Source organism: Thunnus maccoyii, chromosome 16, assembly GCF_910596095.1.
Source record: "Thunnus maccoyii chromosome 16, fThuMac1.1, whole genome shotgun sequence".
NCBI lineage: Eukaryota > Metazoa > Chordata > Actinopteri > Scombriformes > Scombridae > Thunnus > Thunnus maccoyii.
The window spans coordinates 21,294,525-21,321,228 of NC_056548.1; the positions used below are offsets into that span (position 1 = coordinate 21,294,525).

The 26,704-nt window shown below is 41.7% G+C and overlaps 2 long non-coding RNA genes across 2 annotated transcripts in view; one reads left to right on the forward strand and one right to left on the reverse strand.

The window, feature by feature from the left end:
• Positions 1-8,413: 8,413 nt before the first annotated feature.
• The window catches only part of LOC121880801, a 41,498-nt gene continuing 23,207 nt past the window's right edge, over positions 8,414-26,704 (reverse strand). The window contains exons 4-6 of the long non-coding RNA XR_006091645.1: positions 13,166-14,701; positions 12,024-12,255; positions 8,414-8,685 (exon numbers count right to left, since the gene is read on the reverse strand). This is a non-coding gene — a long non-coding RNA (uncharacterized LOC121880801). The remainder of the gene's footprint in view (positions 8,686-12,023; positions 12,256-13,165; positions 14,702-26,704) is intronic.
• On the forward strand, positions 12,201-17,343 carry LOC121880800. The gene is made up of 3 exons (XR_006091644.1): positions 12,201-12,276; positions 14,579-15,642; positions 16,211-17,343. It is a non-coding gene; the product is annotated as an uncharacterized LOC121880800 (long non-coding RNA).

Consider the following 26,704-nt stretch of genomic DNA (forward strand, 5'->3'; position numbering starts at 1 on the left):
TTTAATTTTGAATTCATTTAGGATGTCTTTCTTTAGCAGTCACAGAGGGCCTCTTTGTGCGCGTGGGAGGCTGAACGTGTGTGTTTTCTGTACCTGTGCATGTCGAACAGAGCCTCATGTGTTCTTTGTGGTCCACTCTGCCTCTGTACACCACAGCCCGGCGCTGTCAAATAATCACACCTAAGGGTCTTTTTGTCCCTTTGTAGAGAAATGAGTTATTTACTCATAGGAAATGAATTTTCCAACCCCGCTGGCCACGAGAGCGCTGAGGTGGGGAGGAGGGTGGGGTTGCAAAACAGCATCTTTCCCTTTCTTTTCATCAGATGGACACACACACACATACACACACACACACACACACACACACACACACACTTTTCTCTAATTAAATGTCAAAAGGCAGGGTATGAAAATCAATGCAGCATTGTGTCAGAGAGAATGCAAGCCAGCTAATTCAAAAAGGCAAAGGAGTGCCGAGAGGCTGATTATTTGACAAGCCCACTGCTAATGAAATCCACTCTCAAATCCCCCCCCCCCCCTCCATCCGCAGCAACAGTCATATGGGATGGGGCTGATAATGCTACAGGAGCTCACAGCTTGATATAAGGTTATGAATATGATATTAGCCCCTATACACTTTCCACTTTTCTGTCTTTCACTTCACACATACTGTAGCTTCTCTCTGTCTGTCTCTCCCTGTGGAGTATTCCCAGCCCTGCTGTGGACTCGGGCACAGCTGGTAAAATAACGCCTACAGTAGCTGCCCGGGAGGATTGGTGTCACGGGCAGGTGGAGAGGGAGAACAGGAATAATACTCGCTCTCTGATTCTTTCCTTCCCTCTGTGGTTCTATCTCTCCTATTGCCATCAGCATTCTCTGTCTCTCTGGGTTTGTCTTGATCTCTCATGGCTAGTACACTAGCACTTTCTCCCTTCTGCACGCATTCATGTACTCTCCCTCTATCCATCCCTCCCTTCATCTCTCAGTCTCTCTCTGGCAAGTATTCCTGTATGAAAAGCACATACTGTGTGACTGACTACTGGCCCCTGACTGACGATAGAGGCGCCCTACTCAAACCAGGCTTGTAGCTCTGGGCACAGAGATTGATCATGGGAAACTGACTGACAGGCAACCACAAAAGCAAACCTATTTCTTGCAAACATGTACACACACACACACACACACACACGCACGCACGCACACACACACAAAAACACTTGACTTGTCTGTATCAGACACAACTTTTGCAAAACAAGACAAAACTTTTGGAAGAAGAAGCAAAGAGTGCAAGAGAAGAGCAAAAGTGTATGGTAGAGGTAGTGCAGGTAATCTCCTGGGGGCCCAACTTTACTGCAAACTGCTCAAATGTAAAATACACCATCTGGGCTGCTCCACACCCCCCATAAATAAAAGTATTTTTAAACTCTGCTGAGGGGAACCAGAGGAGGTTGAGGAGGAATACAGGACTTAACCCATAATACAAACTCACTCTAATGTATACATATAAATGAGCTTTTGACGCAGAGTACCACACAAAAATCTTTACATCCAAAGCATCGATTCTCTCCAAATGGCAGCTCAGACCCTCTTCCACCTGCACACACTCGGACATGACACTGGACAGACGACAGGCTGCGTCAGCGAGCTGCTGCTGCCACGTCAGTCTTTTGGCATTGCCGTCTCTTTCTCCCACAGGCCCAGGGTCCAGATGATCGCACCAATCTGTCCTCTAATGCCTGTTTCATTCCATTTTCATCAAAAAATCAGCCAGCCTGATGGCACTGTACGAATGTGGGAAAAGAAAACTCCAACTAAATTACATTAAAAACAATTTCTGAGGAAAAAAAAAAGATTTAAATCTAAATTGTTTTCTTTGTGTTTCTTGCTCCTGCTGTTTGGGCTTAATCACAGTTGCCATGAGATCTGAAAGCTTTAGCGCGTGAGCCCTCGCTATCAACCACGAGGCCATCGCTCCATTCATCTGCGCCTCGCTAAGCCATTGGCGAGCTCTCAAAGAAGAACTCAAAAGAGGCTCTTTGAAAAGGAGAAGAAGGTGACAAGGTGGCAGGGGTAAGAGCACCAGCGCTAGTGTGTTGATTCAAACACTCAGTGGTGCAGGCACTTATGTAAGAGAACTTTGAAAGCACACTGTGGAAATGGTTTCTCATGTCAGTTCCTTTAATTCAGCTTGTCAGGTGACAATTAAAATGTGACAAGGAACAAGCTAGATTATGTGGGCAGTACTGACACAGAAACAACAGCAAAGCTATGGGGACCTCTTCCTTTTGTCCTTCCAACAATTCTTTGTTCCAAAAATACACAAAGTTTGGCTAATTATGCTTATAAATTAGTTCTGCCTTTATCTCAAAGCTCATACTGTATTTACAGGCAGATCTACATATATTTGCACATCAAGAATACCTGTATGCATGCAGCTAAAAAACTAACAATAAACATACTGCACACAAGTATAAAATAGTGGATTTGTTTGTTCACAAGAGTAATTGAAGGATAATGTATATGTGTGTGTATAATGTCCTCTGGTTCATCCTCGCTGTGAAAGGGATCAGTGATCTTATCTCTCTTTTTTCTTGTTGTTTTTTTCCCTCTCTCTCATCTTTCTGGTTGTAAAATAAGCAAATGTTGTCAGTGTGGTCACAAAATAGGTTTTTAGCATTGTTACATGAAATTGCAACATGCTGTTTTAAGGTATTTCCCTCACAAAACCCCTATATCTGACACAAGGAAGAACATGCAGTAACTGTTTGAAGAGAAAAGAAAAAACTGCTTTTATAAAAACTTAGAAGCAACAAACAAGATTACAAACAGCTTATAATTACAAACGGCTAATTGTGTGCACACAATTGACTAGACTGAGACTAATGAACAGATAATTACATGCATGCACACCATTCTGTATCCCCCTGCGAGTCTTACATGCATACTGGAGTGTGCGCACTCACACACACACACACACACACACACACACTTCCCATCCTCCCTGTGTCCTGTTAAAGAGCCTATTCAGGGGAAACAGTGATGATTCAGCTCTCCAATCAGGAGGCTGCCCCAGATAGCCAGCAGGTCTAGAGGACACACATTTGAATAAAATCAGGGCAGCAGTGTTGCATTTAGAGGACTGAAAACAGACCACAACATATTCTTGCCGTTTCTGTGAACATGGGCCCTGCACACTATCTGCTTATCCTCCAATACAGGAGTTATTTCATGCATATGGCAAAAACTGCTGTCTGGAAACAATAACATCACCGCCCTGAAGACTGATTTTTTTAATATAATGCAGAATGATACATCTACCAAACAATCCTTAAAGCATAAACAAGTATTTTTAATGTGTGAAATTACTCTGTGTGTGAGTCGCAAAAAAGTGCAGAAAACAAGCCCATCTTATGAAACCACATCAATTTGTGTTCTGGCTTTTTCTGCATTTGTCTGACTGATTGGACGTCTTCTCGGGAATATTCACAAGTCTGTTTCTTGTTTGATGGTAATTTGGCGTGAGAGAGGAGAAGATCGGTGGCTTTTACAAACTTTGGCTTTTACAGCTGAGGCCTATAACTCCTCTCTATGGATGCTAGATGGCTTAGCACTTGACAGATAATATCCTGCACTCACTGAGAATTTATCACCTGGCAGCTCATTGCCAAAACATCCCTAGGTTTTTTTGGAGGTTTTTTTTTGGTTTACAGTACAGTAAAAATAACCTCTGTGCTCTTGAAAGACTCAGCTTTCTGCACTCATTATTATATGCATCTCTAAAACCTTTCCACTGCTTGCGTCAATGTTCAATTTGTTGATTGATTCATTGATTTTCTCTATTTACTGTAAGGGACCATGGAAAATTGCCTGTGAGGATTTATGGACTCATTTAGATGAATGTGTTAGAGAGTCGATTTACATTTTAAATGGAAACATTACCTTTCCTTTCCCAGGATCAACCGACTGTTTATGAGTCACTGTAAATGCAGACACAGTGAAGACGTCACCATAGTGTACATTTTATGGTGCTGTAGTTTGCTCCCACTCACTCCTGCCAGTGCACCTCTGTGCCTCCACATCGATTTGGCCTGGATTTCTTGGTGCAGGTGTCTCACTAAGACTTAAAATGGATCAAAAAACTTGGGTCAAGTTGAATTGTGAATCCAAAAATAACACCTATACTGCTGATCTTTACCTGTTCCCACTATTTAGCTTTTATAAGCAGATATAAACTTTTAATGAATGTTTTATAACACACTCTAATGTTGTCATAAACAGCTATAAGTATTTGTCACAAGCTGAAGCATCCACTGAATGGATTTCCTGCTTTTCTCTGTATTATTATCATTGTAAACTAAATATCTTTGAGTTTTGGACTGTTGGTCAGAGAAAACAAGACATCTGAAGACATCATCTTGGGCTGTGGAATACTATAACATTCATTTTTTTCACTAATTTCTGACATTTTTTGGACATAAAACGATTAATTGAGAAAATAATCTGCAGATTAATTGATCATTAAAATAATCATGAGTTGCAGCCATGGAGTATCTATCATTAAATATGATTACAACTATGTTATTCTGTGTTATCAATCATTCATTAATTGTTTATTTATCAGTTTTGGAGGTCTCATAAGGAGTTACAAATGCTGACAAAGACATTAACAAACACTTGAAAATGTACAAAACTAAATCATTTAAGATTACAATCACCCTTGAGTGTGTTACAGAACCATATGAAACATTTATTGGTGTTTACATACTGCTTATAAATTTTAAATACTAAAATAAACAACCAGTGATGAGCACAAAGGTGTGGAAAATCTTTAAAAAAAAAAAATTGAGGACAGCCTTGCATACTTTATAAATCTGTATTCTTGTCAAGTGCTTCCTCATATTATAGAGCTGATAAAATCAAAAGAAAGCAATATGAGTCCCAGCTTCCATCAAAGACATGCCAATGCCTGTCAGATGAAATGCTGCGTGCTTAAAAGTTTCTGAACATTGCTTTTATAATACAGCCTTTTTACAGTATGAGTCTATAATTCTTCATGTTTGTAAGAGAATGACAAAAGCACACACGACAGAGAGATTGTGCACGTTAATTGTGTTTGCCAGTAAACTGTGTAAGGGTACATGTGTGAGTGTGTGTGTGTGTTTGTAGTGTTCAAGAGAGAGGAGCACAGTGATCCATCATCAGAGGAAAGGTTGAGGAGTGGGAGGATGCCGAGCGAACCAGATGTGCATTTTGATGGCAGGAGTGTGTCAGGAGTGAATTGTGGCTCTCTATCGCAGTGAGTGGTCAAAGTGTGAGTGTGTGTGTGTGTGTGTGTGTGTGTGTGTGTGTGTGTTTATGCGCATTGGGCTCCAAAAGCAAGTTATATAGATCCACACATGTTGGACATCAGCACGCACACACGCACACAGGCACAGCACGCATCAGTGGTGTTTCCATGGATCTACAGTATGTGAGAGTACCACTGTCGCTTCTCAGCAGTCCAGTCGTGTTTCTAGTAGCCAGTGGCAGTTTATTACAGTCACAATTTGGACTCTGGGGATAAAAATGTCTGGTACTGACCAGTAGACAGACAAATCAGCAGCAAATTCTCATACAATATTTATATTTTTTAACCATTGTTACATTGTTAACATATAACTGAGGTAAACATTGAGCGTGAAATGACAGATTAAGGTTGAGGTCCTGTCTCTCTCTCTCTCTCTGTCTGTGTGTGTTTGTGTGTGTGTGCAGCAGTTTATAGTACCTGCCTGAAATGAGATTCAAAGGTCAGCTTGGCTCACATCAAACACACACACACACACACACACACACACACACACACACACACACACACACACACACACACTGCTCTATGAGACAGACAATAGGTCAATTTAGCCCCGCTACTCTTAACCTATCCACATGACAACAATCTGAAGCCATTGTCATTCTTTGTATATGTGTCATATGTCAACACATACCTGCTGAAATCAGCTTGTTTAAGTGGATTGTTTAAACGACGGATCGTAACCCTGCATATGTTTGTTTCAATAGATGACAGCACAGAAATGCCTCTAGTATCCTGCAAACACTGTCAGCCTTTCCACAAACACAACAGCCTACGCAACGTCTCACAACAATACCGGTTCAAATCTACATCCTTGCACAACACAGCTCCGTGTAAACCAGCAGTGTTTCACCCACATGCCGCTGCAATCCCTCCATGGCTCGTTTAATTAGGCAATCAAATATCACTCAGCGAGGGATGCAGCGAGCTCCTGCGCTAAAATTCACGGAGACATCCCTCTAATCGCACATAAACACAAACTTACCCGCTGAGACTCGAGGGACACCGAGACAGCCGAGGACGAGCAGGAAAAATCTCTCCATCTTTCTATCGCTCGGACGACGTGCGGCGGTCCCATTTACTCTGGCCGAGGGTACTGCGTTAACCGCCGAACTGGTGTGCTGTGTTGTGCTGCCGCTGATGCTGCTGCTGCTCGGCATTCACGTCAGTTCATGCGTATCGTCTCGACTGGAAAAGGGACACCGACGGTCTGTCAGCGGCGGTCCGGCAGCCTTTCAGCACCTCGGACAGCGCTTCTTCAGCAACACCTCCGCTCATTCAACAGCCTCGACTGTCACCGAGACACCGGCAGCCTGCAGCCAGCGACCGGCACCCAGCCTGAGAGCATCATTATCGACTGGTGTCGAGCCTGGCGGTGTTGATATGCGTCGTCGGTTCTCCAACTATGCTCCAAAAACCCTCCCCGATTTGCTGCTGCTGCTGCTGCTGCTGGTGGTGATGCTGGAGGTGGTGCTCAGCACCGCTCGGCTGCTGCAGACAGACTGAAACGTGCTGGCTTTGTATATGAGCGCATGGACTGTCCCTGCCTGCCTGCCTGAGGGTTTTACAGTACGAGAGGGAGGCTGCAGGACAGTCAAAACAACGTGGCTAATATGTTCATAAAAACATAAGTTACTAAACCATTGAATATAAAATAAAACTTTCAGGACTTTCTACCATTATAGGCCTCAAACCCTGATCCTATTGTTTTCTGTTGTTCAGCAGTTATGGCCTACTTTTAGACAATCTTACAATACACGCGCCTAAGCCACCAGTCATCAAAGCTGTAATAATTTAGGATGTAGACTTCTTCCGGGCCTCCAGGAGGACAGCACTGTTGATCAAGCGCAAACTTGTCACCAAAGCCCTTCCCTATGATCCAGGATGACTACTGCTCTCCTCCTTCCTCCTGCTCTAGCCCACTTGGTGAGCCAGTACTCTGAATTACTGCTGCCCACTCGTCGATTAAATATGCATACAGTGGCCCACGCAAACAGTCGCCAGTGCAAAGATAAGGTCTCTGTGGTGCTGCTTTCAACTGTTTCATCCACTTCAAAAATAAACACGTGCCTCTTGACTTTACCACTGAGTTGACTCCCTCCTCCCCTCCACCGCGCATTTTTATGACCAACTCACATTGTTTCAGAAGCGCCCAGAGCGCATGATGAAGCGGGTAGAGAAGTGGATAAGTCTGCATATACAGTACCTGCACTTCAGATGGTTTCCCTGCAGCGCGCAGTGGACGCATTCCGATGTGTAAGTGTGTGTGTGTGTGTGTGTGTGTATGTGTGTGGGGGAGTGTCAGTCCCGAGTCAGGAGACTGGCGCCGTCCCCTAGCTGTGTTCCCAAGAAGTGTTTTCTTCACCCCGCTGTGCACCTCGATTCATAGCCTGCTGCCTCTGACGTGCTTGAGAGGAACACTGTTGGTGGTGTGAGGTTATTGTGCTGTTTTTTCTTTTTTTGCATGCTTCACTCTCCTGTAGGCTACTGCTCTCTCCCTCGATCTGTGTGTTTGTGTGTGTGTGTGTGTGTGAGAGAGAGAGAGAGAGAGAGAGAAAGAGAGAGAGAGAGAGAGAGAGAGAGAAGGAGTAGGAGAGTTTGTAAGGATACAGGAAGAGATGCACTAGCCGATACCAAACTCCTCCTGTGCACCTGGGCAGCAGTGGTGGAGGAAGTAATCATATCCTTTATTTAAGTAAAAGTAGCAACACCACACTGTAAAAACACTAAGTACAATAGGTGCAGGTGCAATAAAAAGCACAATATTTGCCTCTGAAATGTAGTGGAGTAGAAATATAACGTGGCATGAAAGGGAAATACTTAAATAAAGCACATGTACCTCAAATTTGTACTTAAGTACAGCAGTACATGGTTACATTCCACCACTGACGAGCAGCATTTTTATATTTATCTGTGTCACACTCGGTGTCTTTTATAGTGACACAATTTGCCGTATTTTTAGTGTTATACAGCAGCCTAACATACTATAATTGCAGAGACTTAAAAAAAAACAAACATATGTGACACTTTGTTAACATATTGCACATAAATCACCCTCTCCAGGAACATTTTTCAAACATTTTAATGGGAGGAGTAAAACACTCTAACGTGAGACGTTATTCAAGCAGCTCCCAGCAGATTTAAGTGAATAGAACAACATTTCAATCTAACAGTGATCTTCATCAGGTATTGTCAAGTAAACACCACACAGCAGAAGAAGCAATATATAGAGACACAAACACACTTGTCACTTAGGTGGTTGTGATCTGCATGATTAAAGAGTCAATCTGCTCCAAGAGTGGACCAGCCAGAGTGGGGCTGGATGATGCTGATGCTCCCTAAATAAGAGAAAAAGCACATGACATATATTTGAAGAACACGTCTATATCAGAAAGATTCAATAAAAGGTAATGCACGAGTCAGTTAAATTATCCATTAAGAAAACAGTTATCATAAAAAAGAGTAAATAGAAAAAAATGAAGGATAGAAAAAGAAAGACATGTTACTGCACATGCCCAAATACTTGCAAGTATGAAAAACATGAGATATTAATACCTAAAACAAGGAAATAAAAAATGTTAAAAAAGAAAGAAAAAAAGGATGCACATACATATATTCCTTCCTAGGAGACACAAGTCAAAAATAATTATCTTAAAACATGAGAGTAAGAATCATTTGAAAATTTGCTTGTTTCAACTATAAACACAAAAGTTTTAAGATCAAAATCTCAATTTCAACCTGTAGATGATAGGGTGTTAAATCTCTAGATACAGACTATGAAAACACTCCTCTCTTGGCTATGCTGTTGAAAGTCACTGCTTGTGCACCGATCAGAAATGCATGTGATCTACAGCGATATGATTTCCTGACTGATAATCAGAGAAAAGGGCTGCAGAATAGAAGAGCAAACACAGCTACGGAAAATTTACTTCATTCATTTCAAGCCCCTGCAGCACAAAGACAGCCCACTGAATTGTCAACAGTTTCCACACCAGGGGGAACTCTTAGAGATCTCTCAAAGTCCTGGGCCCATAGACTGTTAATGGTCTTTAAATTCAGCACTCAGCAAACACATAAAGGACTCAACCCAAGCGAGTAATTTGTTTCTGGAAATTGGCCTCACTGATACCTTACAGTCTACATTAAACGCAGTTCAAGCAGAAAATCAGCAATAAATCTGACGTCTTTATGGACATTCTAGTTCATCTATGTTCCTGTGAGCTTCAACCCAGTGGAGGGAGATGTTGTTTATCTCAGTGTGTGTGTGTGTGTGTGTTTGTGTGCATGTGCATCCATGCACGTGGTAGTGTTTGTGTTTGGCAAGCGAAAAAAGGATTTGTATGGTCCCTGTAATCATTTTTTAAAAGGGGGAGCCGGGAGCCATGAAGTGGAACATGAGTCTAAAGTTATAGAGGTTATGCTCTGCTTATCCAGCTCTTTGAAGTGTCCCTTCTGCTAACACTGACTTTAGGAAGCTCTGACTGTGAGGTTCATTGCTGGCAAAAGGCCTGGGTCACACCTGATAGGTTAGTGACACGCTGAGTAACACTGAAAGCAAACGCATAGGGTGTGAACTGATTTGGTAACACAGTACTTTTCCACATTGATAACGTAATTGGTTGTCATTAGGGGTTTGGATCAAGCAGTATACAAACAGTATAATCTCCTACATTATCAACGTGCACAACTCAGTTTAGAGTAACAGCTGTTGACATTTCAGTGCCAGTGTCTGTTCTGCTATATTGTTAGCAACACACCAGTGACGCTGCTCGATAGGGAATGCATAAGACACCTGGTGTTCCATAGTTTCCTCTTCTTTTCACTCCTCTGCCATCAGGGCTGAAGCCAGGATTTTGAGATGCTGGTGTCATGAGTCCCAGTCCCACCCAATGCATCCCTTCAGGCCTGCTCACACCAGCATTTAAAACAGCAACATTTTATTGCTAAAGTTGCTAAAATCCACAACATGATTTGATTTGCTCACAGGGACGAAGTCAATTTTCAGGTGGAGTTCAATATTGGTGAACTTTGATTTGCAAATTCGTGCCATTGACCGGTAGCAAGCTGTCTCCACAGTGCTGACCTTTGAGGAAACTATTGTAGATTCTTAGCCGAGTTCACTTTAACCCCCTCTGCCAGAGTATAAACAGGTCCACAAAAAATAGTTTAGTTTAGAGACAGTTATGAGACAAAAATACAAATACATTTTTTTTAATAACTAACTATACTATCAGTTAAAAAGCTCATTAGCTTGGACAGCTTTATCTTTTATTGGCAGCTTCAATAAAACTCCTCATTAAATGAATGTACAACTCCGAGAACAGAATGCCAAGGGACAGAAAACAGCCCAGCACAGACAAAAAAGTAAGAAGCTCAAGGAGCTAAAACTGTGACTGATAGTGCTAGCACCTGGCAGGCTAGTGTATTAGTTGTAGTAATTCACCAACTTGCCCTGCGAGTTTTCACTTCAGCAGAAAAATGTGAGCAGACAACAAAGAGAGTCTCTTTTTCTTATTAATATTTAGATTTTTATTTTGTTATTGAGTTCATTGATGATATTGTCTGTAATTTTGATTCCCCACTTGAAAGTATAAATGATGCCTTCTCCAATCTACCAGGAATAAACAGGCAGAGAAAACTGAATTCCTTATATATTTGGGGATCAAAAGTTAGTCCAATTTAAACATCTTTGGCTGCATGTGTACATTTTTAATTGTACAGCACAATGTAAACTCCCCCCATGTTGCTAAAACAATCAAACCCCCTCTCCCCCATACAGAAATACAGAAATACATAACCTCATTGTATGGTAGACAGGCTACAGCCCTGTCTGCAACACAGAAAGTGAAGCATTTTCCATTTTCATTTTGTTTGGGATAAAAATAAACTACAGTTTATAGTTCAGCCCACATAGCTGAGCAGACGCAGATAAAAATGACAACTTTAAAAATTCAAACCTCATGACCAGAAAATCCAGAGAAAAGACATCATAGCTGAGAAGTCACTTTTTGATTGACAGCTGAACTTTGAGAAATGCAGTCCAGAGTGTGATGATAAATACTGAAAAAGCATTTATGGATTGGATCTAAAATTGTATATCCTGAAGTGTTCCCATTCTGCTTGGGAATGCTGTCAGGATAGTCCAGAAGGAGTTGGAGGATGTGGCTGGGAAGAAAAACAGCTGGGCTATTTTGTTTAGTCTGCTGCCTAGACAACCTGCACCTGGATTAGTAGCAGAAAAATATGGTTGGATGGATGGATCTAAAATTATGAGATGGTTTCTCAAAGGTCAGCAAATTGCCTCAATCCTGAATCTCTATTATGGTCTGTGCATCCATTTTTAGTTGATATAAAATACAAAATCCTGTGTATATTGCAGCCTGGGGGCATTAGTCCATGGTTGACTGAGACAATTCAGACATTTTGTTATGCATTCAATTTAAAATTACTGAGGCATGAAGCTGCAGCTATTATCAGTTTTAGTCACAAAGTAAAAAATGCATCTGACCAAGCACCATGGCCATGAAGGATTATAGAAAAGTCAAGACCCCAAAACAGTTTCTAAAATCCACAACCTGATTTAGCAATTTTTAAACAGTTTGAAACAGCGACTGGCACACCCTGGCATGAATATTTTACACGCACCAATATTTCCTGATGCGACACTGGAGCTTACCGGGACTTTTCTGCCTTCAAAATGAGTTTGGATTATGAGCTCCGGCAGGTCGCACAGAGGTGAGGACCACGACCAAGAGGGGATTTTTTAGAGATTGGTGTGGGGTGAAAGCGGGGATGGAGGGAGTATGAAGCGAGGGACAGCGGTCTTTGTTCCTGTTTCAGCCTGATAGGATTGGGACTGTGGCCCAGGGAGAGCAGAGCTGTGACAGCAGGGGAAGGTGTGATTAAACCTGGAAGAGAACAGAAAAGAAGTATGCACATGGAATATGTTCAAAAAACTTCTCTACTTTTTCTCCCCTTCTTTAGTCTTAATTTTAGAGTCAAATTTTTGATTGGCACCCACTTTTGACACTTTAGGAGGAGTGAATGTGTTGGTTCAGCTCACATGTGGAGCAACTGTAGCTCTTGGATGATTGAGTTCCTGCTCATAATCCCATTACAGCTCTGTGGATTGAGAGTTTATTTGTAGCTTTGTGCGAAGACACGCTCCCGTCTGAAATTGGGGAAAATCTGAACTGGCAGCAGCTCACTGACTCAAAGCTTCTTATGGCAGAACACAGAAGATGAAGATTTTTAACTGACCGAAAATTAAACTAAATTAATTTTAACGGTAACAGAAAGCAGTCGGCATGTACCACATGTTGAACCGGTGTGCAAGTAGTAGGAGCAATACTCTGCATTTAAAGTGGCTATAATCAATATTACAATATAACAAAATTTTATAATAACAATCTATCAAATGACAGTATGTAAATGTGAGAAGTGTGGCTCATAGTGATGAACCCACAGAGAATTATCAGCGACTCTGCAGCTCTCCTCGGCTTTATGGAGCTTTATAGCGAGTTTCAGGTCATTGTTTAGCTGTCTGGCCCGAACTTTACTGTTTTGATTCACTCTCACTGCTCCCATAGTGTCATTTTTGGCCTTTTGGCCACAAGAGACAGCTGTTTTCAGCAACAACAAAAAAAGCTCTGAAAACCCACTGCACACTACTTGCTCAGCACCAAATGGCAAACAGAAAAAGTTAGTGACTAGCTGGTGAACTTTATGGAGCATTTAGCACCTAAAGTGCCAAATATTTTCCTCAGGAGTCAGTAGAGAGCAAAAACAGAGCTAAAAGAGAGTGAATATTGGACTTACATTCATCAGGTGGACAGAAACATGACTTCAAATTGAATGATAATGTTGCTCCGTAACAAGTTCACCATATGAACTTAAAAGGTGATCATATGTCTATGTATTGTGTTCACAACTTGGTTCTGCTGCCCCAGGTGGCCAAAAAAATAATTTATTGCAGGTTTAAAGAGTTTGTAAGGGGTAGCCTTTCCAAAAACCAAAAACGCAAGAATGAAAATGTGTGCTAACTGTAACGTTATCTGCTCTAACATAAGCTGCAAACGTTAGCAAGCTTGGCTAACTAGCTTACTACCTAGTAACATGGCGTTACAAAAGTGGAGGAGCATATCATTAGCTAGCTTATTACATAGGTTTACAGACCAGTTCAGACAAATCTACTGTGTGGGATGCAGTTTAGGGTAATGTTTACAGCTTTGTGCTCTGTATTTGATGTGGGTAAGTTTACATTCCAGCAAACGCAGTCAACATTATCTGAGCGTTATGTTTGCTAATCAGTTAGTCCTCATCATAGAAAACGTTTCTCTTGTATAAAGATATAAAGAGGTATAAGGACATTTTAATTATATTTTTATTCATGATACTGTAGGCAGAATAGCTATTCTACAATACTGCTCTTTTATTTCCATGATGTCATCTACAGGGGTTATTAACTGGTGAAGAATAGATGCTGACTTTTAGACTTGAGCTTTAACCTCAGTCTTTTAGCATGTCATGTATGTAGCCATCAGGTGTATATAATATCCTTTTACACAGCTATTGCTTTAAAACAAGTGAGCTGGAAACATTAAAAACTAAGCTGCAGACAGAGTTTTTGTCTCTAACTCACAGAGATAATTAGCTAGCTAGCTACAGCTGATAACATCTACAAGGAACAGGCGTCATTTCTAGCCAACAAAATTGACGGTTGTCAGCTAGAAATGAGAAGCCAGCTTTTGTTTAATTCTGTGTGAAATAAAGAAGCCATTGTTTAAAAAATACTATAAGTACTACAAGTGGTAAATCTTCCACCGTTATTATTGTAAAATGCATATGTGCCATGCAAGAACAGAGAGCTTGATGTAGCAACAGTGACGGGGCAAGTGATTAAGTTAATGTAATTAGAGCCTGACCCATACCCATTTTTGAAGCCATTACTGATAATTGAAAATAATAAAAAATAAAAATCTATTAATTTATTAAATATAAGCATAAAACATAGACACAGATTTATTGAAATGTTGTTGTTACTTTAACAAATGACTAGACTGCATATCTGCCAACATATAGGCTGATACCAATATACTGTATCTGTGATCTCAGCAAATCATATTTGCCCTCCAATGTAAAAATTGTAAATTGTGACTGCTGAAAGTGTACATGCACTTCTTTCCACAGTTTATTTAGTGTATATGTGTGCAACTGTGTGTTTGTGTGCAGCCTTCCTGCACCAGCTGCTGTGTGAATGGCTGGATGAGGGTGAAGCCAGAGGAATGTAAATCAGCGATGGCAGCAGGCAGACCTGACTCCCCTCTCAGGCAAGGAGACCATAACCAGCTCATTCTAGGACAGATAAAAAAGAAGTCAGGTCAGGAAAACAATTACAGTCATCTGCTTCCTCCCTCCTTCCCTCTATCCCTGCTGCCATCTCTGCCTCCACCCTCCCTCTGTCTCATCCTCTATATCCCCCGTAGTCTGATGATTTAGGCTCATTAATGACATTCAGTCTCTTCCCACTCTGTCTTTGACCACAACAGACTTTTGTTTGGTTTTAGTTTTCTTTCAGGTTTGATTTCCTCCTTTCATTCTTTCTTTCAACGTTGTTTCGTCTATTCATTTCCACAGCATCTTCACTTTTCGTTTTGTAATCTTTTTAAAATGGCTTTCTGATACTATCTTGCTGTCTTTAAGCGTTTGCCTATATGAGGCAGTGAGATTTAGAGCAGGTCTCCAGGTCAGGGCTATTCAGCCTGTTCATGCGGGCAATCAGGCCGTCCACCCAAATAATGACTGCCATGAATCAACCCATGAATGAGACAGCCATTGGATTCAGCACCATGGTCAGCACTTCTGCCTTTAACTTACCCTACCAGCATGAGCGTTTCTGCTAAGAGGACAATAAAACTATAGTGGAAGCCGTTTGTGTTGAAACGAGCGTCACAGGCGCCTGCTTTTAGGTTAGCCCGAACTGAATGATTAGATTTGGTGGAATAGTTACAGTGGAGGGCGAACATTTCTTCACTTGGTGAAGCCACATTTTGCATTGCATTGCAAAATTACAGCACTGTTTTTTTTTTTTATGAGAGGCTGCTGCAGTAGCCTTGAGATGGACTCCACCTGGAAAGAGGAAACAAGGGAGGCCAGAAACAACCCGGTGGAGAACTGTGACCTCGGAACTGAAAACGGCTAATCTAACTTGGGGCGAGGCACATGTTGCATAGGATAGAACCAGATGGAAGCAGATAGTCGCAGCCTGATGTTCCAAAGGGAACGAAGGGGATTAAGTAAGTAAATAAGTTGCAGGTCTCATTGGAATAAAGCTTACTGACGCCTGCTGCAGCACCTATTAATCAAGACTGTAATCTTTACTTCAATTGGGAAAAGTTAATGTTTACTATGTGAAGAGAAGGCCTGTTGTGTAGTAGAAAGGAAAAAAGCAAGCCATTCCTCTTTCTGTTTTCTGTGAAATTGTAGAAGTAGTCTGAACTTTTCATTGATTTTATTGCACCATAAGCTCAGATGAGTTAAAGTGGTCTTCATATGCAGAGAAGGTTTTTATTCACCTTTCATTTTAAGATCATTTTTTTGATTTTTACAGCTCTAAGAAGTAGTACTTTGCAGTGCACTCAAATTAAAGTGATAGATGTTCCCTTAAATGATCATTAGAAGAGCAGAAAAAAATAGATGAGCTTAGGTAATTCTCTGTGGGAGTGTGCGTACTGAACTCCCTGATTCATAACCCAATACATAAAACCTCTCACTTTCTGGGATACTCATTCAGGCCAAACGATGTTCTGCTTTTGCTCTGAGATGTTGAAGATCTAACATCCAAACAAAAATTGACATTTGCAGATTCCCCCCACCAGTGTTCATCAAAGCAGCATTGAAATCCACCACTTCTAAAAGCTGAAAGTGTGCACAGATCATCTGAGATGAAACAGCAGAGATTGATTGAGAGAAATCCCCTAAGCTGCTTCTGCATCTGGTTTCTGCCACTCTGACTCTTGATCTGCAATGTCATTGAAGTTCCAGTGCTCCAAGAAAGCACTCAGGAAAACTACTGCGGCGGCTGGAAAAAAAAAGAAAAAAAAGAAGCTGACATCACCTTCCGTTTGGTTTGATGAATATTCATAAAGGCGGAGGAGTGGTGAAGGTGGTGGTTGTGACTGCGTTGTCGGACATGGCATGAGGAACTGGGCGGACAGAACTGTCCTTTATCAAGAGGTGCTATTTGTGGATATATGTGTGTGCATGTGACAGTGTGTGTGTTCGTGTCTGTGTACACAATAAAGAGGAAGACATGATGAAGGTGCACATTTGACAAACGTCTCACTGGTTTGTGATAGGAAAGAGATTAGCTACACACACACACACACACACAGTAAAATGTTTTTTTCCAGCCAATTTGAACACAAGTCCTTTAAGTCGTCAGTATGCTTCAACCAAAGTGCTTGTCTGACAGCTTCAGCGACGCCCTCCCCTCCACGCCTTTCTGATGTCAGAATTGGGCAGGCTCCAAATATTATCCAAAAATGTGTACTGTTATCCCCACATTTGATCGATCACCCTCTGCCTTCGAGTGTGGCCATTTGGAACAGCTATAAACGCTTTTGTCCTCTGATGCGATCAGACAACATGTCATAAGAACTAGGTGCTTTTGAGCATAACTCGGCCTTAACTTTCTAAAACAGACAATCCAATATGTACACCCTCTTCACGCAGCAGCCAGGTGTGCAGAGGTATGAAAGTGATCAGGACTTGAACTTCTTTCTTTTTTTTTTTCATTTTTCACACAACTACTTCTGTAACTGTTCATGTGAACAACCAACTGAACCGAGAAAAGACTGAAAGTATGCACTCTGTTTGAATGATTAATGACACAAAGTTTCCACCTAACTTCCACAATATGACGTGCAAAGGATAGATTCACGGGATTCAGATGTTTTATTTGTCACATACTCATACAGTATGTGCAGTGAGATGGAGGGTGGCACACTTTTGAGGCTGTGCTAAAAAGGGCAGAGAATAAGAAATAGAATGATAATAGAAAAGGACAAGTCTGGTTTATTATAACTTGGGTCTCATTTCAGATCTGGGAACAAGAAAGTCTACAAGGCCAAAAACAGAAGTGGTGAGATGATCCGACAGGTTGTAAACTCATCTTAAGTTATTCAAACTTATTTCGAAGAGAAAATGAAGCCAAAACTTGAAATCATTACCCAGACTGTCATTAGATTTTTGTTTTGCTGTATTGTATTGTAACAGTCACAGACTGCCTGGTTGAGCATATTTATTCCCACACAGAGTTTTCTTTCCTTTTCTTATTTCTTTGATTATTACTGACATCTTGGGTGTGTTCACTTTCAGTTTTACCTCAAAAGTGGTTTGATAATCTGGCTAAACTGCTTCACATAAGCAATTAACAATCACTGCTTACATGCACATTGCAAATAGTAGTAGCATCACGTTTCACAAATAACTGATTATGATGTTATTATTACTGATTGGTGATGAAAAAGAAGAAGAACATTTTTCCTTTAAAGCTCCTGACAGCTCTGCCAAGCACACACATTAGAAGCTGAGGATTAGCAGAGAGGAATGGGGGGGCCCACACAGGAGGAATAAACACAAATTATAGCAACAGGAGAATAGAAATGCACTCTTCATGCTGCACCGTAAGCAGTCACACTGAGCTTGTGTGGGCGGACTGACTGGCTTGAGGAACACAATTACTGACACACTACAGCACTCATTGGCTTCCTGAAACAGTGGATTGGCTGCTCTATTCTGTAATGCCGCTCGTCGTCCTGCTGAGCTGATGGTCCCCCCCCCCAAAAAAACCTGCCCTTTGTGTGTGTGTCTTGCTCTCTGTGCCCTATTGTTGTAAGACGCTGTAAGGATGCTGCTACAGCTGTGCTCTGCTTTGCCCTTTCCACTCTGTCAGCCTTTTCACTTCATCTCATCCTCTTTTCCATCTCGGACATTAATACACAGAGCGGTAGCATTGTTTAGCCTCTCCACACACACACACATGCACACACACACACGCACAATAAACAAATGTCTTGCACTGACGTCATCCCGCTTCCCAGTTCTGCCTCTGTTAGTGTATTGCCTGTCTTCCTGCTCAAATGGATGTGGTGTCAGATGCATGCACGCACACACACACAAACACACACACACACACTACTAGATATTTAACACACTGGGATGTAAAACATGGATTTAACATCACTCAGCAGGCTTAAAGTCATCATGTGCTCAGTTTTCAGTGGCAGTTATTATATTTTAATACTCATTTCCTTGCAACTTGCCATGTGAATTTCACATTTAAGAGATTAAAGATGCTGAAATGTAATATCCTTTGCACGACACACACGCACAGCGCAAATAAGAATTCACTCCACACAGAAACCAAGCTGGAGCAGCAGCCTCTAACTATCTGCTTGCCATTTCTCCTCTGCTCTCTCTCTCGCTGCGTTGTGGCCGTGGCAGGTCAGTAAATTGAGTGCATCTACGCTGAGCAGGATCCCCACACATCCACCTCGCTCCGGTAGCAGCCTCCCCGTCATCCTTTTCACCTGTCACTCAGTGCCTCTCTCAATTAAATGGACCACTAAGCACCACTGTCAATATCCAAGGAGAGATTTCCTTCAAGGCGAGGAGGCTGTGGATTCACAGGGCCCAGCGACAGGGACAGCGACAGAGAGACACGTGTTTGTGTGCGTCTTGCTGCTTGGATCATATGGTTTTGTGTTTGTCTACAACTGTTATCGCACAGGAAACCTGACTTACAAGCTTTAGTGACACTGATCTTTTCACGGTTGTCTAACCATGGAAAATTCCGATCCTGTGTGGGCTCACCCTGTTTAGGCAGACACGAAAGACATCAGATTTGTGCCAATGAATTTAACGTCAGGACTTTGAGCCTGTGTGAAATCGACCAAACAGGCACACTGTTCGAATCTGAAATGAAACTCGTGTCAGATGACATGTCTTGGATGGCTTCTTCACAGTGATTGAACATGATTTGTCTCTTGATATTACTGCCTTCGTCTTTCATCCTCTTCCATTCCTCTCCTCACTTTTTTCTCTTGCTTGCTGTTGCTTCCAGTTGCGTAAACCTGGTGTGCGTCACATACACGGGTTTGTGTTTGTGTGTGTGTGTGTGTGAGAGAGAGAGACATTTGGGTATTCAAGGAAGCCAGCCCACTGGGGAACTGCAGTGGGCAAAGCACCAATGCTCACTTCAAAGTGCGATTTGAACGCTGGCCTCTAATCGAAAGGCTCTCTCCCTGCGAACGCCCCCTCAGTCCGGCCTCTGATGTAACAGGTCACTTTCACACACACCTGGAGTCTTTACACACTGTTGTTCATCCTTCATTGAACTTGGTCACAATCATACAGTACTAGTGGTAGTAGTCTGAGCTATTCGTATGAGAGTGTTTTGGCAACAAAGGCTGATTTTGTGGAGAATTTTAAAGGAAAATATCTCTGAGAATATTTTGACAAGCAGTTTTTTGAAACGACGTCCTGCTGCAGTGCTGGAAACATGTTGAAATAGAGTGGGAAGATGGGAAATTGAAATGACAACTATTGCTGTTTTTTTAGACTGCATGCAGGGATGGACCAAAAAACAGGAACACCTGTATGATATAGTGCAATCCAATTTAATAGCTCTGCAATAAATAATGCCTTTGTGATGCTTGTAATGTTTCCAATATTTGATGAGACTGATTAAATACCATATTGGCCCAAATATAAGATGATCCTGATTATAAAACAATCTCACTTCTTTCCAGGAAAAAAGCTCCGTCTTATATTCAGACCAATACGGTAATAACTCTGGAGATATTCTATGTTTGGTTTTCTCAACAAATCCCATGAAAAGACCAAAATCAACAAGTATCTTGCTAACAAGTATTGTCTGTATAGCTAGAGCCTGATATAGCTTATTCCTCTGTGTCCTGGCCAAGCACCAACTACCACGACTTAAGACTGAGGCCAGTGCAAGAAGTGCAAAGCCACCGACAGCCACTAGATGCTGGCTCCAATAGACTCCTATTCAAAAAGCGCCAACTTCTCTCTAGAAACACTAAGTCAATCATTTTATTCTAAGAGCCATCACAGTCTCAGTCACAAAATTTTGGCCCTCTAATAAGTGTGCTGGTGGTCATTTTTGGAATTATTGCTCCATTAATAAGATCTGAAGACTTATAGTAGCTTTGATGTCTACTGTGTGGGCACTGATTGACAGCTGTGATTGACAGTTCGCTCACCTGTTGTCGGAGTATTGTCGCAATATTTCGGTAATTTTAATGTTACTTGATTATTATACCTGCCGTATTGGCACAATTTAACGAAAGTAGCTAACGTTAGCCCAAGTGTTCCCTGCTAGGTCTTCCAAGTAAGCTAACGTTCACTTTGGTCTGAGGAGGGCGTGTTTCCAGAGGGTGAAATGCAACAATCTGCACTCCTTATTTGGAAGGTTCTGGCTCCAAATGGAAAAGTTGGCACTGACCATAAGCTGCAAACCAATGAGGGATGTCATACCTCGCTACATCCATCTTTATATACAGTCCATGATCCTGGCTACTAAAACAACAGAATATCACCATGTTCTTTAATGCCACAGACTGTCTTGTTGCATTGTAAAGCGTTTCTGTCACTCATTTTGTCTGTTTCTGTAGGTATGCTTCTGATATCAGCTTCAAATATTTGTTATGACACCATTATCACCATATAATTGGTTTTGGGTTACCACTGAGCAAAGCCACCTCCCACATTAAATGCTTGCTGAGAAACAGTGCGATCATCATTAAGACTGCCAACTGATTTTGGTACATTGATGATGAACCATTAGATGAAGAGACACTTTTAGATATGAATTGTTTCCTTGCCAGTGAAAAATGATCTGACCATAATTTCTGTCTCAAAGCTCTTAGGTCAGCAAAAAGATGTCGTCATTCATCATAATGACTAATGGTCTTCCTCGTATTAATGTTAATTAACAGGAAATACTTGCAGGGTTAATCATTCATGTACAATCACAGAATTAATTGTCATTGTGTAAAATCTTTCATTCTGTTTTTGCATGTCTTGTTCTCTTCACTACCCTGCTCTCCCACTTTCTCTCTATGATTATTTTCTGCATTTACAACATAATCTCCGTAAAATAGACTCTATTCTTATTTCTTGATAAACACCTGCTCTTTATGTAAGAAAAAAAAAAAAAAAAACCTATGTAATTATGTTGTGCTAGTTCACCATGAGGCCAAATATGTAAACACTTTCTCCTGCTGCACTATAAACCCAAATCATCCTCCCTTTGTATCTCTCTTTCCTTCTGTCCATCTCTTTCTATCCTTTTCTTTCTCCCTCATTGTCTTTGTGTCTCCCAGGTTATTCCTATTAGACATTATTCAGCATGGGGCTGACAAAGACCTGCCTGCAGCGCGCTGATACAGCCACAGAGCATGGCTCCAGCCTCTCCTCTCTGATGTTATGCCATGCACACACACACATACACACTCCACACAATAAACTCTTTCTATTTGGAGTTGTGTGATGTGTGTATAGAAACTGAGAGAGGCAGAAAGAATTGAAGCATTAACAGCTAAATAATTTTTTTTTTTTTTTTTTTTGCTTGGCCAGAGAACAAAGAAGGGAAGGAGTATCAGTGGACAATGCAGCAAACGCACACGTTTTGATTTGCCAAAAAGAGGATAGCAGTGCATTCAGAAACAGACGAATGGGCCACAGACAGTGATGGATGCACACAGACGGTGGGCGACAGTGAAAAATGAGAGGATGGGAATTGTTCTTGAGGTGACACATACTGATGATAGCGGCCACGGAGCGAGGGATGAAAGACAAGAGGAATAGAAAGGGATGTATAAGATGAGGCTGAGCAGCTGGGTCAGTAGAAGTGAGTTTCATACTGTGCAGCCTATTCATGTGTGTGTGAGACATACATGTGAACACATGACCGTCATGCAGCTTGATCAGTGTGCACTGAAAGCAGCGACACATGCAATGGGGTGGCTACACAATTAGCAACGTGTTTTTGAGGAAAGGATAAAAAAAGGAGAGGAGAGTAGGAGGAGGAGGATGTTTTGTCGGGAACAAATGAAAAACTACAAATGGCAAGAATGAGAAATTACAAGGGCATTGAGTTGTTTTTTGATGAATGCAACGTTGAGCAATCAGATCCAGTTTTATCAAAGTGTTAAAACAAGCTTAAATGGATATTTAAGTCAGCTCAGTTTACTCAGGGAAGTGTGAGAAAAATGATGCAGCTCCCAGCTGCAGTCATTTCATATCAGATGAAAAATGTCACAACATATGCCAGATGTGCATCAATGAGTTCGGGGAGCACCTTGATGCATAAGGTGTTATTGTCAGTGTTTTCTGGGAGTAAAAGGGACAAAGTTTTACTGTTTGTGTTGCCTGTACACAACCAAACCAAACCATTGGGCATATTACATTTTTGACCTGATGATGGCACTATGAAAGTTGAGAGATCACCAAAGCGATTACAATTATCATCCTGAGATGATAATCCTGTGTGGGACATCAATGAGTGTGCTAAATTCCATGGCAATCCATCCAATAGCTGTTGACATGTTATTCAAAGCCACAAATGTCAATCTCATGGTGGTGCTAGAAGAAAAGTCAGGGAATCACAAAAGTCATTATGAGTCATCCTCTGGGAACCGTGAACGTCTGTCGCACATTTTGTGCCAATCCACTTAACAGATGTTGAGATATCTGAAAAATATGGATGATAGAGGACATTAAAGGGGAAAAAATGTATTTCCACAGTAAAATTAAGACTAGACTCCCAAGTGAGGCATGTATAAATATTTGAGTATGTACAAAATATGAAGAGATGTATGTACGAATGTATGTGCAATGATGCATATGTATTTGTGTGATCATATGTGGATATATCATAAATGTGTTTCTTTTTCACCTTGTAAACATTTCCATTTGTCAAACTAAAAATGGAGTAAAAACATGAAACAGATGGTGAAAAAGGGGATGCAGAGTGAGACACCAGCTTTAGCACCACCTCCAACCTGCAAAACACACGATTATTCACAGGCCGAGCTGTGTGTATGTGTGACGCATGGTGTGATATTTGGGTCCAGCAGCAGCTGTTATGTACCCGTCTGCTCCACACAGAGAAACATCACATGTAGCTCAACCTCACCGAGGAGAGAGAACTCAAGAAAAAAAAAAAAGCTCCGATCCTCAGACATTTAAATTATACCTTGCACTTCACCCCAAAACATATTTCACTGATTGGAGTTTCTCTTTGGCAACAGGCCTTTAATCTAATGACCTACAGCACCAATATACTTAAACCCATTGGTGCCATAAACATACATCTCAGCACGCTCTCTCCATTAGGTGAAGAAATGCCCTTCGGAAATATGTAAATATATACGAAAAGTGCTGAAGCAATTAGGAAAGTGAAGTCTCTCAGTCTGATCTGATTGATCAGAGCAGAGATGAAGCACTTCTTATTTAATGTGTCCAAGCTCAATAAAGTACTCATTAGCAAGTGATGGATAACGAGCTGTTCTTAACCATCAGAAGTACATCTCCTTCTAATATGAGTTATAAACAACGTACAGTAGGAATATGTCATGGATCAGGCAAGCGATCAATCCTTCATTCATTTGAACCCACTCAGGAGGACTAAAAAGGTACGTTGCTAAAATAGTGTGATGGGCTGTCAACCTGTCAACGCCACTGTTAAAATATACTGTACTGCACTCTGACTAGAGTGTGAATGATGAGGAAATCAATCACAAAGTGGAATTTGGCAGTAGGATGAGGTTAGCCCCATGTGACCTCCTTTTCCTGGCTCTTAAGTTGAAAGAGAGCACTGCTGGCCAGTGAGAGCACCACTACTGTAATTGAACCAAGTGGAGGCCACATCCAAGAAGCCCTCATTACTTCGCTGAGACTGGAAAAGAGATCATAACCAGGAAATTATCTCCTGCGTGGCATCAGAGCGCTGCTTTGCCACTTTTGTTACGCTGGGTTCGTGCGTCTTTGTTGTCTTTAAAACACAGGGGCGTACCAGAAAGCCGAACTTCAATAGGACGGCGGTGTCATGTAGCTGAGTTTAATGAGGGCGTCTGTCAGAACAAAGGGCTTTTCTTTTGATGTCTGGTGGTCCTCTCTTCTGACAGCTTTATCAAAGCTGCATTAGTTTGTAGTGACTTGACGTTTGGTTTTCCTATTTGATCTAAAGTGATTCATCTTTGCATGAAATCCGTCCGTCAAGAAAAAAATCAAAAGCTCAACTTTAATCTTGATATTGTTCAACGGTGTGCTGCATCAGGAGAAACAAAAGTTCTCTCTTAATCTTGACAAAAAGAGAAACAAGTCCCCCACCCTAAAAAAACAACATCTGCACTAACAAAGTGGAGCTTTGGGTTCGCTTGTGATCGGTCACCTCACATCCCCCGGCTTGGCTGTCCACTGCTCAGCCGCACTGCCATCTGCTTCTATTGTCCTAATGAAGCACATCCTTCTCTGAGATCCTCGGAGATGCCACCTTCACACTGGTATAATCAGCCTCCGAAAGCATCGGCCCCTCTGGCGGCATCCGGTTCGGGCCAGGCCCTTTCTCAGCCCAGAACGGTCATTTCATCAACATCCGGTGCCTAATGAACTAGAGGATGGAGGGCAGCGAGATGAGAGGAAGGAGGGGGAACAAGGGAAAACTATGAGTGTAGGCCCTTTGTACTAATAAAAGAGACTCTCTGCCTTAGGAAAGTAGCACTTTTGTTCCATATTGGGCACACTCAGAGGACGGGACTTAGCGGTCGAGGCGATCTGACCACTTTAACATTCAGCTCTGTGATAAATGGTGAAGCAGTGAATTATTTCTCCCTTTTGGGAGGTCTATCTTCTCATATGCCAGCACTGTATTAAGCTCTCATTTTAACTGATTGGTTCCTTTGTGCTTTGAGGCCTGTGTGCCGCACTGCAATCTCTCATTCTATGCAAAATGTATATTTCTTTGCAGAGGCAGCTCTTTCTCCGCTCTCTGCATCAACTGAGAAAGTCACATTCCTTCAATATCGGGAGAGAGACTGTGAACTCCTGAATTACAGAGGAGTTATCTACATGCAGTATGGTTGATTATTTTTATTCCACAAAGAAATGTCCACACACAGTCATAAAATTAATAGAACCAACTGATGAGTTACTCAGAAAAAGCGATTAGCTGAGATGTGTCTCCATTTAAATGAGGGGGAAAGTTACTGAGAAGTGGCCTTGAAGAATATTACTTACAGCACAGTTTCAATGTTATAATCGAGCATATTAATCATTTATATAACCCCCGTCCACCACACACTCTGCTCCACCTCATGCCAGATTGTGGCTCTAAATATAGCCCCTCCTGTTCTGTCTCTCTCTCCTACACACACACACACACACACACACACTAACAGTGTCAGAATTGTTAGACTTTCCCTGTAGCCATGTGTTGTCTTTCTAACTCACTTTTGTATGGACAGATGCCAGAGGGTAGCTAGTCAGTTTGGAGCGAGAACACTAGCCATCTCCTCCTATGATCGTGCGTGCATGTGTGTGTTTCTGATCATCTGCAGGGCGCAGAACTTTATGCCAGGTTATGAGGCTCCATTTCAAACAATCTTGATTTATGTGGTTATTCTCGTAAAGTAAGCCCAAGCGACGATGGTGGTGCATTTCCATTTAGAGGAGTTTTATTGAGGCTGGAAAAATGATAAAACGAATGATTTATGAGTGAGAACGACATGCCAGGCTAAATCTAATCCCGCAGCGGGAGAGGGAACCCACCGATTGCATTCTGAAGGAGGTAAGAAGGCAGTTTGGCAAATTGCAGATAGTACAAGGAGATGAGAACAGTACGTGATGTAAAGAGATAAAGGTTTTGTATGCTGAATATTAACACTTTAACATGACGGTGTGATGCACCGTGGTGTCATGGTGAAATTTTACTTCGCTGCATTCCTGGCCGAACCTCTACAAAATTTGACAGTTGTGCCAAACTACCCAACAATCAATAAATTTGCTTATTCTTAATATTGGCTACAATTGTAACAGTGTTGCCATCAGAGCCATCAGAAGAGGTTAAAATGGAGCATATCCCAAAAAGTGCTTTTTTGGAATTGCCCTCCTAGTGTAGCATCTGCCAGTGTCTTCTGGCTACTCGGCTCTCATTAGCAGGCAGACTGGTGCAGGACTTTCTCCATCTGGTAGCCCGAAGCAGCATACAATATACCGCACTTAGCACCAGACAAAGCTTATACTAAATACCACCACGGTGCAGAACAT